The sequence below is a fragment of the Amia ocellicauda genome, chromosome 21, assembly GCF_036373705.1.
Source record: "Amia ocellicauda isolate fAmiCal2 chromosome 21, fAmiCal2.hap1, whole genome shotgun sequence".
In the NCBI taxonomy this organism is placed as follows: domain Eukaryota; kingdom Metazoa; phylum Chordata; class Actinopteri; order Amiiformes; family Amiidae; genus Amia; species Amia ocellicauda.
Genome location: NC_089870.1, coordinates 10346828 through 10353164, shown reverse-complemented (window position 1 = coordinate 10353164; position 6337 = coordinate 10346828). Strand labels below are relative to the sequence as shown.

Genomic DNA, 6337 nt, shown 5'->3' with positions numbered 1-6337 from the left:
AATAGATCATCTCTTGCAAGTATTGATAGATGCTGTATAATCTGTATTGTTTATTCAGAAAGGGGGCGCACAAAGCGTTTACTCGGGCAGAAATGTATAGTTTTCTACAGGGCAGTTTAGTGTAATTATCTCAAGGTCTTCTTAGGTTTTTAAATAGCAGAAGAAATGACTTGTTGCATTAAAATAAACCCCTGGCAGGGCTGTGATTAGTGCCCAGTGTGCAGCATTGGTCACCCAAGCTTTTGAAGGGGAGGCGCTTGAAACTCTTTTTTTCTTTACTCCCAAAATGTGTTGCCGCACAAGTACAGCGAGCAGGGGAGGGATGACAGGCAGCAGCAGACGCTACCAAAGCGGCCGCAGAAGGGGGGTGATTGGGGACGATGTCTGTTTTCGCTGGACTTTATTGGAGACATTTAACAGAGTATAATCGACTGAGTGTTGGATATCAGTACGCTATACATAGCCTGCTTCTCATTGAATACCGATAATAAGGTATAGTGGTTTAAATCGGTTTAACAGCGACGGTCGTCCCCTTCCGTCCCCGGTCAAGTGTTGCCTCCCGCGATCCCACATGTGTTGTGTGGCGCTGCTGGCCGCCGCTCCAGAGGAGATGTGGCACCGAGAGGGAGAGCGACTGGCGCTGCTCGGGATTTATAAGGACTCCTAATTCAGCACTACATCTGTTCACCGCAAACATACTACTTACGGATTTTTGCAGTGTTATGCAAAAGAGGATTTGTTCGTTCTTTAAAGGTAAGTTTTGTTTGTTTCTCTTCTTAAAACCAAATCTCTTTTGACATTCCGTCCCGAGTCTGGTTTTTCAGGAGGGGGCGGGGGGTTGCTACATTTCTTTTCTTTTTTCTAGGGCAGCACTTTTGCCAGGTTTTGGAGTAACCGGTTCGGGAGTCTGCTGGATGCGTTTCGTCATTTTGTAGCTTCAGCTCCTCTCCAGCTGCTGGACTGGTTCCAGAGTTGCGATTGATGTTGCATAAAACAATGGCAAGTTGCAAACTGGGAGCATAAGTCGCACATTTAATGAAAGACGCTCTTCTGTATGAGCAGGATTGAACATGTCAAGTCTGTCACTTTTTCTGTATGCGTTTGGCTCAACACGAACCGATGTATTCCCTCTCAAACTTGTAATTCTCTGCTTCTCTATGAATATGGAATAGAAAACCAGTGTTGGTTGGACGAACATTGCATTTGGGTTATGAATTTGGACACGATCCCCGTTCCCTTTCGTTTATCACTTCTGAGCAGAAACAATGCCGGACAATATATAACTGTTGGACACGGTGTCCTGCCATTTAAACATGTGGCTGAAATGTTTTCCAAAAGCAGGGGGGCTGTCTTGGCATGTATTTGGCAGGACCTGAGAGAGAAAATCTGTAAAAGTGACAAGTGCGAAAGAAGTGCGTCCAAACGACATCGTCCGCTCTGCCCGCATAGTGTATTATAGCGCCTTTATTTTTTCAGCTTAGCAACAGCAGAATAAAGAGGTTGTGTATAGAGAAACGGGGGAAATGTGTTATTATAAGACATTCTTGGCAACGTTTGCTCATGACTAAAGTGAAAGGGCTGCATAGTTTTTGGTTTTGTTGTTTGTCAGTTTTCCCATCTCTAATGTATTGTGTTGGACTCTTTGACAGCTCCGTTTTCTTGAAGATTTTATAATGATGTTATGATTAATGTCCCTGTCCACAATCTAAACTGATGCAGTTTCAAACAGGGTTGTCTCCTATTGACAGCAGTATGAACCCTGATTGAAGGGTATGAAACCTATTTATATTATATTCTGAATCATCAGAGGTGTTTCTTGATCTTTTATTGTCACCTGTGCAAGTTTACTATATAGTATCTTATGCATTTTTGCTGCCATGCCCATTAAGTTCTGAGAAATTTAAAACTTTGTGTCATCTGTACTGTTGGCATTGTAAATTTTGATTTACCTGAGGTGTCAATCCAGAAACTGCCATAGAAGGTAGGCTGTATTTTGCTGATAATCTTCTGTGAAGTCTGATAATACTACCAGTCTGGGGCTTGCTTTCTAAACACTGTTAGGCTTTAAGATTGAAGTGCTTTACTGGTCCCATTTGCCCTCGGGATGCAGACTAGGCAGCCCACATCTAAAGCTGCTTGGAGAGCAAGATAAGAGGGGCCTTCTGAAATCATATCAAAGACCACGATCAGATGGTAAACAAGAAATGTTTCTTTGCAGAATATTTATGCTGAAGCCCTATACAATGCCACTATATGGAGTAGTTGTATGCTGGGATATGTGTTGTTGTTTAAATCCTCGTGCTGCATTGCAAGGGATTAGAAATTAAATACTGTTGGCAGCAACTCTGTCAGCTGCATCTAGATTCTCACTGGCTGATCTTCTGTATCTTAGGTGGTTAGATGGGTCAGAGGCAGTTTGTTGAGTAGAACCACTTCATGCAAGAGTTTCTCGCTGTTCTTGTTTAGTACAGTTTTGAAAATACTTACATTATAGATTTGTGTTCTTTGGGAGAGGACTGGCCAACATGAGAGTGAGGTTGCTTAAAATGCAGTGATCCAGATACACATCTGTTCAAGTTGGGCTTGTTTGATTTGGATCTTTTAGCAGAAAAAGGAAAATGATACAACAAGTCAGTATTTCTCACAGCTTTGAGTTTTGTGATATATTTTTGATTGTGTATACTTTGCTGCGATCGGGAATATGCAATTTTTGTATCCATGGCTTCTCTTTCCGCTTGTTGCCACAGGGAACAGTTTACAGGCTTAGTCACTGCTGCTGGAGAAACTGCAAGTGGCTTCAGTATTCAGGAATGATAGTCATTTCCTCTCTGCGGTTTCTGTCAATTTAATATTTTGCCAACATCAAAATCCATGTTCTGTCAAGGGGGACAGAATCCATCTGGGAGACAATGATCTTAAACAAAAACCCGACATTGTTTTCACCCCTGTCCTTAAAAAGCCTTTTTTTTTACTAGTTGTCTTTGAATACATTTATGAATGATTGTCTGAACTCTCAAGGAGTATTTTTCTAAAGGGAGGGAAGAGAAAGAACTGAAATTATTAGCCCAGATCGTCGTGGTGATCTCTCTGGGAAGTTTTGCAGATGAAAACTTCTGTTATGAAATCTGTTTCTGGGTTTTTTTTATACCGTTCTGTGTAATACTGTAACCATCGTGTCCCAGTTGTTTATTGTAAATACAATTAATAAAATCGACTACTATCACAGCACTGAAGAGCTTATCCATACTACCTTGAGAAAAATCTTTATTTTATAGTCATGCATGATTACAATCCCCTATCAAATTCTTCTGTCTGCATCAACTGTTATCTCATTATGACACATCCAGTGTGTTCCCCTGAATTAGGAATTGTCTATTTCCTGTATTACACTCCAGTCTGTTCACTTCTCAATTAGTGCTCATCAATGATAATATTTACAGAACACCATGTCTTTAGTGCCATACATATTAATCATGCGCTGAGAGTCATTGTTTTGTTTGAGGAGTTGTCTGTCTCGAAAGGATTTTCAGGTCAGAAGGTCTGAGCTGTCACTTCTGAGTAACTTCAGTCATTGTAGTAGAAGACTATCTGTTATTAAAATCCGCTTTCAGGTTGTGCTCTGTGTACATATTATTTCGGGGGTGTTGATAACCTTGACTAACATTTGCACAACCCTATTATTTGTTCTTTTTAATGTGTGTATGTATTTTATAAGTATTTTGTTCCTGAGCAGCAAGGCACAAAGTCTTTTAATAAGTGCAGGCCTTTTACTAATTTGTACTTACTTTCACATTGAATTTTCCATATTTTCATATAAAATCAGGGTCTAAAACAAGTCTTTTGGCTTTTTCCCCAACCAAGAACACAGGCAACTTAATGTGATTGATTTTGCTGATAAACTGGATTAATTCAATACTTATTTAGTAATTGGTATTTGATAGTGTACCTTGAATCCAAATAATCTGAAGCCATGAACTGCAAAACAACTTTTAATTTTGTTCTATGTATAATTGATTGAACTGTATTAAGATTGAAACAAAAAGCAGAATACACTGGGTTTGAGAGCCCTGACCTAAAGAGTGTTATTTAATTGTGCAAGGAAACTCCTCTGTGACCTTTTACCTCATAAATAGCAAAATCACCCCTCTGGCAGTGTGAGTACAAGTATCTAGATGAGAAGTAACATTTCCCTCTTGGAATAATGTTAATGAAACAACATGAGTCAAGCGCTTATTCAGTCAGCCTTTTTTTTAATTAGTATGCCCTTTCATAATATGCAGTGATTAAGTGAACCATGCTGCACTGCGACACCCCAGAGATTGGCCTAAACATAATTTAGTAAATTCCATCCACCTGAAAAAAAACATCCTGACTTGGGATCCTCAAATTGACTCCTCTGATCCAGCCTTTTCTAAAGCATCTCTTTAGCACACAACTTCTCATTTCCTCAGCATGCCTGTGTGGCTCTGTTAATGATAGCGATCATAGATGCCTCAGGCTCGCCTTTAATAGCAATGTGTAGAATGTATCAGTGCTTCACAGATTTAAACAATTAACACTATTCACACACACACCACCCCCCCCCCCCAGTAAAATAATCAGGATTTTTACAGAAGGAATCGTTTAGTGAATGGTTTACAATTTCTTCATTGTTCCACACACATACACTATGCAGGTAATTCTTGCCTATCAATTGTCGTAATTTGTGTTACATAAAATTGTGATAAGAATGTAATAACCCTTTTATCAGCGTGTTCCTGTGGTGGTGAAGTGAGAGCCTGCCGCAGAATTGCTTTGTTTCTCGCACATAGACCATTGAGATTAAATTGCCTGTGCCCCCCTGCTCTTCAGTCTTCCAAAAAGATGCTGAAGTTTGAATTGTGCGGTCAAACCCAAAGGAGCTTTACAATTAGTGTCTGTTAATAAGGTAGTTTTTATGTCAAGTGTGCATTTTACCATGCTTGAATGTCCATAAAAGATTCTAAGTAATCTCTCCCCTCAACCCATCGCTGGGAGATGCCCACTGAGCCAAGCACCGGTGCTGTAGTAGCATTGGACTGTGACAGCTCGTAACCAGTGGATTGCATTTTTGACATGGATTACAAATATTTGCTGTCTTGTATTTCCTGTACTAGACATCATTCCTGTATCATGTGGAAAACACACATCTTCAAACACAGTCGGACACTATGGATTGTATGTTTTTTTTCCACTGTGGTGAAGTTCTTAGTAACTGACTTTGAAAATATCAACAATAAACCAAGAGACGGTGACTCTACTTAATGACCTTTTTACCCTTGACTGTGAATTGCACTGTTTTACACAGTCAAGGCTAAAAAGGCAAGAAGTGTCACTGGCTCTTGGTTTATTGTTCACTGAGGCAGCTTTTTAGCAGCTCACTCTTACCTCTTCTGTCCAGCAGGGACCTGGCATGAATAATGAAATGGTGGCAGTGCAAACTAAACCTGAGGCTTCAAATGTCAAAACTTAAGAATGTTTCAGGATCCTTCCTTCACTAATGGAAACCAACAGAGTCACACTTGTTTATTCTCAAACATTCAGCATTACTGAAATACTCCGCAATGGGTTCACCAGTTTTTCCCCTTGTAAATTGAAGCATGACATTCTCGCTATTTAAGAGTCCTGAATGTGTAAAGAAATTGAAAATATGTGTAAATGTGACCAAGACAGTGTAGCTGAATAGAAGGAGTGGAGCTCAGTATTTTAACTCAACCGTACATCCGTTTCAAGAGAATGCAGCTAATTGTTGCTGCTTAGTATTGATTCAGGTTTGTTGCAGTTAATCTACCATAACATAATAGTTAGACGACTTAATCAGGTCTGTTGTGTACTTTTTTATTCGTATGTAGTGTTACCGGATTACAAGATAAGCTCCTGTGTTTATTTCAGTTTCAAATCCCACCCCTGGTGTATATGCTTGGTTTTAAAAGTGCACAGTTTGAAATGTGTGTTAGCTTACTCATGCATTAAGAGCCAGGAATGCAAAGCGGCAGTTTGCATTGTACAGGCGTGAAACTATGTGACTAACTGGTGTGTGCTGTGCTGAGACATGTCTGGATGGCTCGTCAGTTTAGGTGTGTAGTATTTCTTGTTTTCTTTCAAAATCTTAATTCATCACCTGCAATACAGATGTTAATAATCTACTATTAAATCTGCCCTGTTCAGAGAAGCTATAAATAACATATTTTATAGGTAGTTTCACATTAGATTTTGGCCAGAAATCAATGGAAAAAACATGTATGTGTCTTTGTTTTTAATATATGTATGTATATATATGTATGTGTGTATATATATATATATATATATATATATATAT

At 39.3% G+C, this 6337-nt stretch overlaps 1 protein-coding gene across 1 annotated transcript in view; it reads left to right on the top strand.

Moving 5' to 3' along the window:
• The first annotated feature begins 569 nt into the window (after positions 1 to 569).
• Positions 570 to 6337, top strand: part of frmd6 (FERM domain containing 6) — a 33055-nt gene continuing 27287 nt past the window's right edge. Inside the window, exon 1 of the mRNA XM_066694216.1 lies at positions 570 to 753. The gene's annotated coding sequence lies outside the window, so the exon portion shown is untranslated. The remainder of the gene's footprint in view (positions 754 to 6337) is intronic.